Source organism: Ranitomeya variabilis, chromosome 8 (assembly GCF_051348905.1).
Source record: "Ranitomeya variabilis isolate aRanVar5 chromosome 8, aRanVar5.hap1, whole genome shotgun sequence".
In the NCBI taxonomy this organism is placed as follows: Eukaryota; Metazoa; Chordata; class Amphibia; order Anura; family Dendrobatidae; genus Ranitomeya; species Ranitomeya variabilis.
In genome coordinates this window covers 175,561,331-175,572,992 of record NC_135239.1, presented here as the reverse complement: position 1 = coordinate 175,572,992, position 11,662 = coordinate 175,561,331, and the positions used below count along the sequence as shown (strand labels likewise).

General features: G+C 42.4%; 1 long non-coding RNA gene across 1 annotated transcript; it reads left to right on the top strand.

Moving 5' to 3' along the window:
• The first annotated feature begins 559 nt into the window (after positions 1–559).
• On the top strand, positions 560–1,835 carry LOC143787552 (uncharacterized). Its single transcript, XR_013218394.1, has 3 exons — positions 560–1,125; positions 1,234–1,302; positions 1,454–1,835. It is a non-coding gene; the product is annotated as an uncharacterized LOC143787552 (long non-coding RNA).
• The last annotated feature ends 9,827 nt before the right edge of the window (positions 1,836–11,662 follow it).

Here is an 11,662-nt window from a genome sequence, read left to right as displayed (position 1 = left end):
AAGGGTACAGGCATATCCAGTCTGTGGCCCAGAGCTGCATGATGAGGTAGACAGTGACATCAGGACACATCATGGAACACGGACCATGGAATGTCAGGTGATGACATTATGACATAACAATGGCCTCGGCTGTTAAAGGGGCTGTTGTTGTGTTGATCGGTGCACACATGTAAGAGAAGTATCTCTAGCGAGTGCTCCCTTTTGACTTTGTTATTTTTTGGCAAAGACAAGGAAATATTTCTTGAGCGTTTATCGTGAAGATTTATTTTGGTCAGCGTTATTCAGTGTCTTCAGGGCTAAGAGAGTTCCACCATCTTGCCCCACACTGAGAGGATCATGGCTTCAAGGGACAATTCTAATCCATCCCAAGTCCCAGGAGAGCCTTCATCAAATGAGATCACAAGACCTTCTACATCAGGTAAGAAGGGGAAGGGCATAAAGATCCACTAATACGTCCATACACAGGTCTCTAAAATCTATATTCCGTATAGGGGAAAATATTCTACAGGAGAAAGTCCTTATATGTGTTTATCTTTTTCACACAGGAACATCGCGGCATAGCAGGGAGGATTCCCCTATAGCCCACAGGACAAGGGGCAGGATTGCCCGACAAAGAAGAATGGAGATAGCGCCTGTTAACACTAGAGGTAGAAGGCAGAGACAAAGAAGACCACCACCACCACCACCAGCAGCAGCAGCACCGGAAAGGTCTGAAGATGCTAACCCATCTCCCATTACCACCCGGCTTGCAGTGGTGAATTCATCCATGCTGCTACTCCCCACCTCCGTAAGGTCAGCCGAGGACCCACCAGCGACATGTGCCATCTGTCTGGATGACTTTACACCTGGGGATCAAGTTAGCCACATGCAGTGCGCCCACTTCTTCCACCTTGCGTGCATTGGAAGATGGCTACTGGACAATAACAGCTGTCCACTCTGCAGGCACATTAACAGCGAGCCTCAGTTTCTGTTCGAAGCACATCTGGAAAACTATGGGGAGATTCTGGTAGTAGTTAATGACCCCAATATGAGATTCCACCCGCCAGTGACTGTATTTTTATTTGATGCCTGGAGAACCCTTGTGTTCCATTGAGGGAATTCATTGCCAGCAGTGATGCAGAAACAGTGAGTATTTTATAGTCCAATTATAAGTGATAGTTGTTGTGTATTATGCTGCCATGTGATTTGGCACAAGAGATTGTCACATGTAATATATATATATATATTTCATAGGAACCTAAGCATCACTCCTGGAGGGGGCACAGCGGGAGGTGCGGCACAGTCCATCCAGTGCGGCACAGGGTCAGCAGCCATTTTCCATCTTTCAAGATGACATTTTCATCAGAAAAATTAAAAGATTGAATTACTCATTGATATATAAAACCATAAATGCCATAGTGCGTCGTGTGCAATAGTCCATACTTTTCCATAACATTTTATCATTTTCTCACAGGGACATCCTAAAAGATATAGGCTGGGTCATTCCACCAACCGTCCCCCAGACTGAAGAGAAATTGTTATTATAGAGAAATGAAGCCTCCAGTGACACCGGATGAGGCAAAATATAGAAGATCAAGACTGCAAATAAGAACCAATTGCAACATCAACATCCAGTCTGAAGACCGATCACATACAGAATGGATGATGTCAGATCCCACCTGCTCGGGCTGGAGACAACCCAAGCTAACACCCTAAACTCCAGCTCAATGCCCTCAGTGATCAACTGCTCTCACGGAGAAGATGCAGCGAGTCAATCGGGTGAAGCCGACTCCATGGCAATCATTCACTGGACGGCAGAGCAAGGAACCATCCTTTATGACATCCAAACACCTTATTGTTTTATAAAGAACAATTAAATCTATTTAGTCTTTATAACTGATTTTATTACAGCCAAAACATATAAAGGTTTTACTGTTTAGAAATAAGAAAAAAATGTTCCTTAAGCTATGGTACATATTGAATAAAGTGACAGGTAGTGAGGGTTCTCTGCCTTCTGTTCACCACTCAAAGCCTCACAATCCCCCCCACACCATGTAGATTAGGGGTCCCTTATCTGTGACTAATAAGCCACATGTGGCTCGTGGCTGTCTGTAAGTTTGGTGCAGGTCTCCTGATGGTGACTTTTGTACATCACCCTGCATGAAAGAGTTGATGGATCCTCATATACTACCACTGGTAGGGTTCGTTTACGACTATGGCTTTCCTTCCTTAGACTCCCTGGACTGTCCCATGGGTTTCAGAGAAAGCATACTGCGAGCAGCCGACTGCCGTCTGTGCGTCTCTGACATTAGTCCAAAGTAGGTTCCTGGTGACTTCTCTTTAGACGTGGGCGAGTTGCTGCTCCCACTCGCTCTGGCACTCTACAGACAACACATGTCCCTGTGTCGGGGTGCTGCTGTGTGTGGGGTGCATCACACTTACTTCTGGCCTGCAGACCTCTATTGGCTCCAGGTTTTCCTCTTCCAGAACCTTGGCAGCAATCAAGGTTTTATAAAAACAATCAAACTTTTCCTGGGGAATTTTTACAAGCAGGCATATAGGATATGGGTTGTCATCATTCCCACAGGTACCGGACACAACTTCAGCCATGACTCTCAGTATAGGTAGTGTATATATTCACTAGCACTAGGAAGTCTTCATCACCACTAGCAGTGCACCCGGATTGCAACACCTCCCGCCTCATATCGTCTGAGCTTCACAGGCTGAGGGCACCCATGGGCCCAGACGTCCATCTCGAGGTTCCCCAGGCTGGCAGACGGAATCACGTGGAAGGGTATTTTTGACAACACACTGCCCTGCAGTGGGGTCCCTAGCAGCCCAATGTGTGAGACTGCTGCTGTCACTTCACTCCACTGTCCTACACCGAATTGTCACTTCCTGAACTTGGCACTAAGGCTGTTCCCCAACCCCAAACTGGGCCGACCATTAGTTAACCCTGCCTACGCTAGACTGCAGCCCCAGTGAGTGTTGCCCCTGACAATATGCCTCAATATAAAACACATTTAACCCCTCAGTGTCATGGAGCAGACCATCAGCTCCTCTACTACTACATTCACCCATACTTTAATTATGGTCATCCTTGACCATACCAGACCTTAAGGGAAGAGTTTGTGCAAGAATTAAAACATTATAAAATATGAAGCTGCAAACTTGTCCCAATATCTTCTTCCTTCTCGGGAGACACCTAGCCCTTCTTGGATAAGGGCTCCGATACAGCAAGTGACACAATCCATCATCTATTATATTTCTTTCTTTTCAAAATTTTAAAACCTTCAGCAGCATCAGCGCTTCTTGGTACGGACGCTGGAAGCAGAGTGTCCATGTCCACATTTTCACCAAGGGCCAACACAGCAGTAGTTTTTCCTTGTTCAAAAACCTAGTCCATGAAACTTGAAGATTACCAAAATGGGCAATCATAGCGTCACTAATTTTTACAGAAAATCTTTTGAAGCCTGCAGCTGACTTCAGCCTCCAAGTGTTGGGAGCGCATGACGTCACTGCCATGCGCCCCAGTCATGTACATGCCGACACCAGCTGCTGTCCTCTGGTCGGCTGTACGAGTATGTATTTCAGTGCAAGGAAACGGTGAGTTTGTGCCCAGCAATACACTACAATTCGATGAGTGTCCAAGGACGCACATCCAGCTGAAGTAATGGGGCTTGGTGTCGGTAGGCACCTCACATGCAGGCCTGATTGCGGTGGCAACCGCGGTTGTTATGCCACTGGCACCTACATTTTCTCAAAGGTCACCAGAATTTTGAGGGAGTAGACATAGCCTCAAATGGCTCCATGCATTTGCTATAATTTAAAGGGAGTCAGTCAGAAGGATCAACCCCCCTAAGCCGTCTATATGGGATCGTAGGTCATAGAAAGTTGAATAAAGTGATTCATTGATATCTGTGAACCGATGTGTTATTCCAGAGAAATGTACATTTTTCACCCCCGGAAGAAGCTGGCGGCGAAATGCGCATCGGTTGAGCAGACGCCTGGGTGAACACTCTGTCCTGGCACATTTACTGCAGTCACACGGTAAGGTACTTACCACTCAGTTGCTGCAGTCTTTCTTTGATAGATACTCTTAATCTATAATCACCTATGTGTTTTTAAGTCTGGGAAGCATTTCTGTCCCCACCAAGTGTTTCTTATTTGGCTGTGTACCTCCATAAGACCACTGTGCAGCACCTTGAGGAGCGTTTTCATTATAATAGGTCTTTACTCATATTACCGTTACCATATATTCTTTTGTGCCTATTTTTACGTAGTATTACATTTTGACTATGGATAATGCCAGATTGTGGTTGTAAGCATACTTGGAGAGGATTATAGTCACAGTACTAAAATATCATTACAACTATACCTCCCTGCCCACTATATCCATACCATTTGTCTCACCCAGCATCCCCTATATGACATTTTTGCTTACTGTATTCTTTGCGTTTTAACACATTTTGATATTTAATAAAATCTCCCTGTTTTATGGATCTCTTCGTTGCCCAGTCCTTACTGTAGGTTTGAGTATTTTTGTTTCCGTGTCAAAAATATGGAAGTGCCATTCTAAATAATAACGGATAGTATTGTTTAACTATTTTTCTTAATGTACCCAGAAATAGGTGAATAAACCAAAAGGAAACAAAAAACAAACTTATAAAATATATCAAATTTTAGTGAATTATATCATAAAAAACATGAAATAGGGGACCAAAGAACATCATCAGAAACCATAGTACAGGAAAATCATTGGCGGGAATACTGACCAAATAACAGTTAAACATGATAAGAATCCCATATACTTAGACTATATAGTGCAAAGAATCTTTTAGACAAACATATCTAGAAGTAAAGTGCATAGAAAGCATGAAAAGAAGGGATATAATGTATAAATATCTACCAGTAGTCAGTATTCCGTGGCTCCTGTGACTCCAATGTACGTTTCGCCCAGTGGCTTTCTCAATGAGTTTGGGGGGAAGTGAATGGGGGGTTTATTTATATGTCACACAGGCCAATCAAACTTAATGGTTCCTAATAACAAGTGTTGTGGCATGATGAAATAGACTAATTGCCAGCAAGGAAAAAATAACATACGCCCATAACAATGATGCTATATTGGGCATCAGCAGAAAAAGCCTTGGCCATATAAAATGCAAATCAAAAGCCTATAAAGATGTATGCGTTCCACAGTGGAATGCTGCCACAGAGAGGCACCTCTGGAACCAGAAGTGACATGTAGCAACGATGCGTCCAACCGTGGAACACAAAAGGTGCAGCCGAAAAGTAATGTCCAGTTCTCCAACAGGAACGCATAGCATGAAGCAACCCTGGAAGCGGTAATGACGTACTGCGGTCATGCGTCCCAAGGTCGAATGCATGAATACGGAGAAAGCAATGACCGCAAGGTGCGGCTGAAGGATGTAAGGTGCTCCACACAGGAGCGCATGCAGCACTGAACACCCCCGGATCAGGAAATGATGCACCACAATGTTGCGCACCAGAGTGAAATACAAAGGACAGGGAGAAATAGCCAGGAGATGGGATAAATCACATCGTTAGATGGGTACTAAGGAGGCTACGCAACCTATCAGGGCATAAATGATGGAGCAAAGTTAATGATATTTCATAAAGAAAAGGCTACAGTGGAATATGGCTAAAAGTAGTTACCATACTGGCCAGAAAAAATAGAAAGATTAAAAATACTGACATCTAGTATAGATATAACACATAAAAAAATAAAATAATACCATCCATATACATAATAGGGGTAATCATAAATAGCATGTATAAAGTGACAAGTGCATAACATAATATGGGCAAAAATATATACCCAGAAGAAAAACAGATATAATAGTAAATACAAAAGTATAAATATATCAATATATGCATTAAATAAAGTGAAGAAGTGTAGTGCAACACGCGTGTGAACGAGTGATACAGTGACATAATAAAGGACAAACAAACATGTAGAGAGGACCGAAGTCCAAATATATATAAGATATGGATGGAATGGAGAAAACTTTATTTGTTTCTGAGGCTTGATGACATGATGATTGATGAAGCTAAAAGAAAGTGAAATACAAATGCACTGTAAGAGATTTGTTCATTAAGGCCTTTGGGTGCTAGTGTGTCCAACCTAAAGATCCAATTTGCCTCAATTTGGGCGCGATGTCTCTTAAGGTCCCCAACTCTTGCACTAAGAATAATTTGATCAATACCCCTGACTTTGAGCAGCGACTCATCACATTGATGGACTAGCTTGAAGTGTTTAGGTAGTGTTTTAAGAGAGTCAATATCAGAATTAGTCTGAGCTGCTCTAATGTCAAGGACGTGCTCTCGAACCCTACATCTAACTTCTCTGGAGGTTAAACCAACCTATTATAAGGTTACATGGGCAACTTGCACAGTATATAACTGTTGTGGTGGTGCAAGTAATGGGATAGAGAATATTGAATATCCTATTCTCTTCAGCATTAGAAGAAGTGGAACATCTTTCTATATCTGGACAGGCTACACAAGTCCCACATGGACGACAACCCCACTTTGGGCCCCGTGATCCAAAAAGATACAGCTTTCTTCTTGTAGTGACTATGTACTAAAACATCACAAAAGTTCTGAGACCTTCCAGAGGAGATAGCCAGTTTGGATGGTAAGTAATCAAGAAGGACCGGATCTAGTTGTAACACCTTCCAGTGTCTAGACAAAATTTCACTGATCTCACGCCACCTACAATTGAACGAATGTATATATCGTACCTTCTCCAACGACTGTGGAGAAGAGAATCAAGGAATCAAGAGAATGCCAAGAGTGTGCAAATTGACAATTTTCATAGTCATGAAAATACAGAAAAAACGTTAAATGAGAAGGTGTGTCCAAAAATTTGGTCTGTACTGTATATATATATATTGGACACAGTAATGTTTCTGCCTTGAAATGAGGTTTATTGTACTAACAGAAAATATGCAATCTGCATTCAAACAAAATTTGTCAGGTGCATAAGTATGGGCACCCTTATCATTTTCTTGTTTTAAATACTCCAACCTACTTTTTATTGACTTACTAAAGCACTTTTTTTGGTTTTGTAACCTCATTGAGCTTTGAACTTTATAGCCAGGTGTATGCAATCATGAGAAAAGCTACTTAAAGTGGCCATTTGCAAGTTGCAAGTTGTTCTCCTGTTTGAATCTCCTCTGAAGAGTGGCATCATGGGCTCCTCAAAACAACTGTCAAATGATCTGAAAACAAAGATTATTCAACATAGTTGTTCAGGGGAAGGATACAAAAAGCTGCCTAAGAGATTTAACCTGTCAATTTCCACTGTGAGGAACATAGTAAGGAAAATGGAATAACACAGGTACAGTTCTTGTTAAGGCCAGAAGTGGCAGGCCAAGAAAAACATCAGAAAGGCAGAGAAAAAATGGTGAGATCAGTCAAGGACAATCCTCAGACCACCTCCAGAGAGCTGCTGTATCAACTTGCTGCAGATGGTGTCACTGTGCATCGGTCAACTATACAACGCACTTTGCACAAGGAGAAGCTGTATGGGAGAGTGATGCGAAAGAAGCCGTTTCTGCAAACACGCCACAAACAGTCGGCTGAGGTATGCAAAAGCACATTTGGAGAAGCCAATTTCTTTTTGGAAGAAGGTCCTGTGGACTGATGAAACCAAGATTGAGTTGTTTGGTCATACAAAAAGGCGTTATGCATGGCGGCAAAAAAACACAGCATTCCAAGAAAAACACTTGCTACCCACAGTAAAATTTGGTGGAGGTTCCATCATGCTTTGGGGCTGTGTGGCCAATGCCGGCACCGGGAATCTTGTTAAAGTTGAGGGACGCATGGATTCCTCTCAGTATCAGCAGATTCTTGACAATAATGTTCATGAATCAGTGACAAAGTTGAAGTTACGCAGGGGATGGATCTTTCAGCAAGACAATGATCCAAAACACCGCTCCAAATCTACTCAGGCATTCATGCAGAGGAACAATTACACTGTTCTGGAATGGCCATCCCAGTCCCCAGACCTGAATATCATTGAACATCTGTGGGATCATTTGAAGAGGGCTGTCCATGCTCGGCGACCATCAAACTTAACTGAACTGGAATTGTTTTGTAAAGAGGAATGGTCAAAAATACCTTCATCCAGGATCCAGGATCTCATTAAAAGCTACAGGAAACGACTAGAGGCTGTTATTTTTGCAAAAGGAGGATCTACTAAATATTAATGTCACTTTTCTGGTGAGGTGCCCATACTTATGTACCTGTCAAATTTTGTTTGAATGCAGATTGCACATTTTCTGTTAGTACAATAAACCTCATTTCAAGGCAGAAACATTACTGTGTCCAACAGTTATTAGATATTTGAAACTGAAATAGCTGTTGCAAAAAAAACAACTTTTATAAAACATTAAGCTTAAGATTAATAGGGGTGCCCAAACTTTCTCATATAACTGTATATATATATATATATATATATATATATATATATATATATATATATATATATATATATATATATATACACTCACCGGCCACTTTATTAGGTACACCATGCTAGTAACGGGTTGGACCCCCTTTTGCCTTCCGAACTGCCTCAATTCTTCGTGGCATAGATTCAACAAGGTGCTGGAAGCATTCCTCAGAGATTTTGGTCCATATTGACATGATGGCATCACACAGTTGCCGCAGATTTGTCGGCTGCACATCCCAAAGATGCTCCATACAAGGCAGGATGGATCCATGCTTTCATGTTGTTTACGCCAAATTCTGACCCTACCATCCGAATGTCGCAGCAGAAATCGAGACTCATCAGACCAAGCAACGTTTTTCCAATCTTCTACTGTCCAATTTCGATGAGCTTGTACAAATTGTAGCCTCAGTTTCCTGTTCTTAGCTGAAAGGAGTGGTACCCGGTGTGGTCTTCTGCTGCTGTAGCCCATCTGCCTCAAAGTTCGACGCACTGTGCGTTCAGAGATGCTCTTAGGCCTACCTTGGTTGTAACGGGTGGCGATTTGAGTCACTGTTGCCTTTCTATCAGCTCGAACCAGTCTGCCCATTCTCCTCTGACCTCTGGCATCAACAAGGCATTTCCGCCCACAGAACTGCCGCTCACTGGATTTTTTTTCTTTTTCGGACCATTCTCTGTAAACCCTAGAGATGGTTGTGCGTGAAAATCCCAGTAGATCAGCAGTTTCTGAAATACTTAGACCAGCCCTTCTGGCACCAACAACCATGCCACGTTCAAAGGCACTCAAATCACCTTTCTTCCCCATACTGATACTCGGTTTGAACTGCAGGAGATTGTCTTGACCATGTCTACATGCCTAAATGCACTGAGTTGCCGCCATGTGATTGGCTGATTAGAAATTAAGTGTTAACAAGAAGTTGGACAGGTGTACCTAATAAAGTGGCCGGTGAGTGTATATATATATATATAAAATATATCTGAAAAAAAGGCTGATCTATCAAAATCGGTAACCTAGAATTATCACTTTTTAGCCACCGCTCTTCCTTAAAAAAAACCCAGTAAAATAAATAATGCAATAAAAAAAAAAATTGCAATGGGATCAAAATCCATCCACTCAGATTGCAAAAAAAGCCCTCATACAGCTCAAGTAACGGAAAAATATTTCAGAATTGTTTTCACCAAAAGGAAGTAAATACAAAATAGCAACAAAAAAAGACAAGTTTTGTGCCCCCAGGTACTGACCTGTAGAACCATGCTGCCAGGTCACTTTTACCATATGCTATAAAAGCAAAACCCAAAAAATGATGGTAGAATTACGTGGGTGGTGGGGGGGAAGGAGGTTGCAATTTTACCGAACTTGGCCTTGAATTCTTTTTTTTGCCCTCTATTCATTTTACAATACAAAGTATTGGTGTCATCCAGTAGTGTAGCTACTGGGGGGCAGTCGTCCTGGGCCTCGTGCTCTGAGGGGGCCGATCTGGAGCTAGGCTACTATAACTATCCGCGTGCACAGTGCGCCGATACAGTTACATTCTGCAGCAGTGCAGAAGGAATCGATCTCCCTGTTTTGCCACCTGACCGCAATGGGCAACTTCAGCAGGCGTCGGGGCCCGGTCCCCACCCATCATCACAGGTTCAACTATATCGGCTGGATGCTGATACAGGTGACAGCCTTGATGAGGGAAAGAGCATTATGCTCCCTCTCACATCATCCCGTCAGCATCTGACATCACTGATGCATTATAGTAGAGAGTCTGATTATGGAGTGCTGCATTATATTACAGTCTGCCTATGGGGCAGGTGCATTATATAACAGTCTTCCTATGGGGGGTTGCATTATAATAGAGTCTGCCTATGGGGGGCTGCATTATATTAGTTTGCCTATGGAGGATTGTATTAAACTATAGAGTCTGCCTATGGGGTTCTGCATTATACTATAGAGTCTGCCTATGTGGGGGAGCAGTATACTATAGAGTCTGCCTATGGGGGGTGTATTATACTATGTGAAGTCTTTCTGTGGGGAGTATATTATACTATATAGAGTCTGCCTATGGAGACTGGTATCTACCACTGACCATATGGCGGTAATATCCATGTTGGTCTTGATATAGAGAGATTATTTTCAGTAACAGCGCAGTCATCTGCTGAGGTTCTCCTCCACTATTAGGGTGCATCACCCAGTTGTAATCAGAGTTACCTGGTTGGGGCCCACTCAGAAGTTTCTCCCTCCCTTAGCCAAAACCGTAGCTACGCCTCTGGTGTCATCCCAAACTACAACTCGTCCCACAAAGAAACAAAACCCAAATATGGTTTTGTGGAGGGAAAAATAAAAGAAGTTATGGATCTCGAAACGAAAACCAGGTCCTTAGGGGGTAGTTTGAATTTATTTTTTAAATGGGGTAATGCATAAATAAAACCATTTCACCTTTATATTTTATGCTATTTACCTTGTGATTTAAAACAAATCAAGTGAAATAACTAATTCACTTGAATTATAAATGATTTTGTTATTAAAATCAGTTTTTTGTTTTATTTTGTACAAACGATTAGTAATTCCATGTATATCCCAATAATACATGGCATTATATAAGGGTACAGGCATATCCAGTCTGTGGCCCAGAGCTGCATGATGAGGTAGACAGTGACATCAGGACACATCATGGAACACGGACCATGGAATGTCAGGTGATGACATTATGACATAACAATGGCCTCGGCTGTTAAAGGGGCTGTTGTTGTGTTGATCGGTGCACACATGTAAGAGAAGTATCTCTAGCGAGTGCTCCCTTTTGACTTTGTTATTTTTTGGCAAAGACAAGGAAATATTTCTTGAGCGTTTATCGTGAAGATTTATTTTGGTCAGCGTTATTCAGTGTCTTCAGGGCTAAGAGAGTTCCACCATCTTGCCCCACACTGAGAGGATCATGGCTTCAAGGGACAATTCTAATCCATCCCAAGTCCCAGAAGAGCCTTCATCAAATGAGATCACAAGACCTTCTACATCAGGTAAGATGGGGAAGGGCATAAAGATCCACTAATACGTCCATACACAGGTCTCTAAAATCTATATTCCGTATAGGGGAAAATATTCTACAGGAGAAAGTCCTTATATGTGTTTATCTTTTTCACACAGGAACATCGCGGCATAGCAGGGAGGATTCCCCTATAGCCCACAGGACAAGGGGCAGGATTGCCCGACAAAGAAGA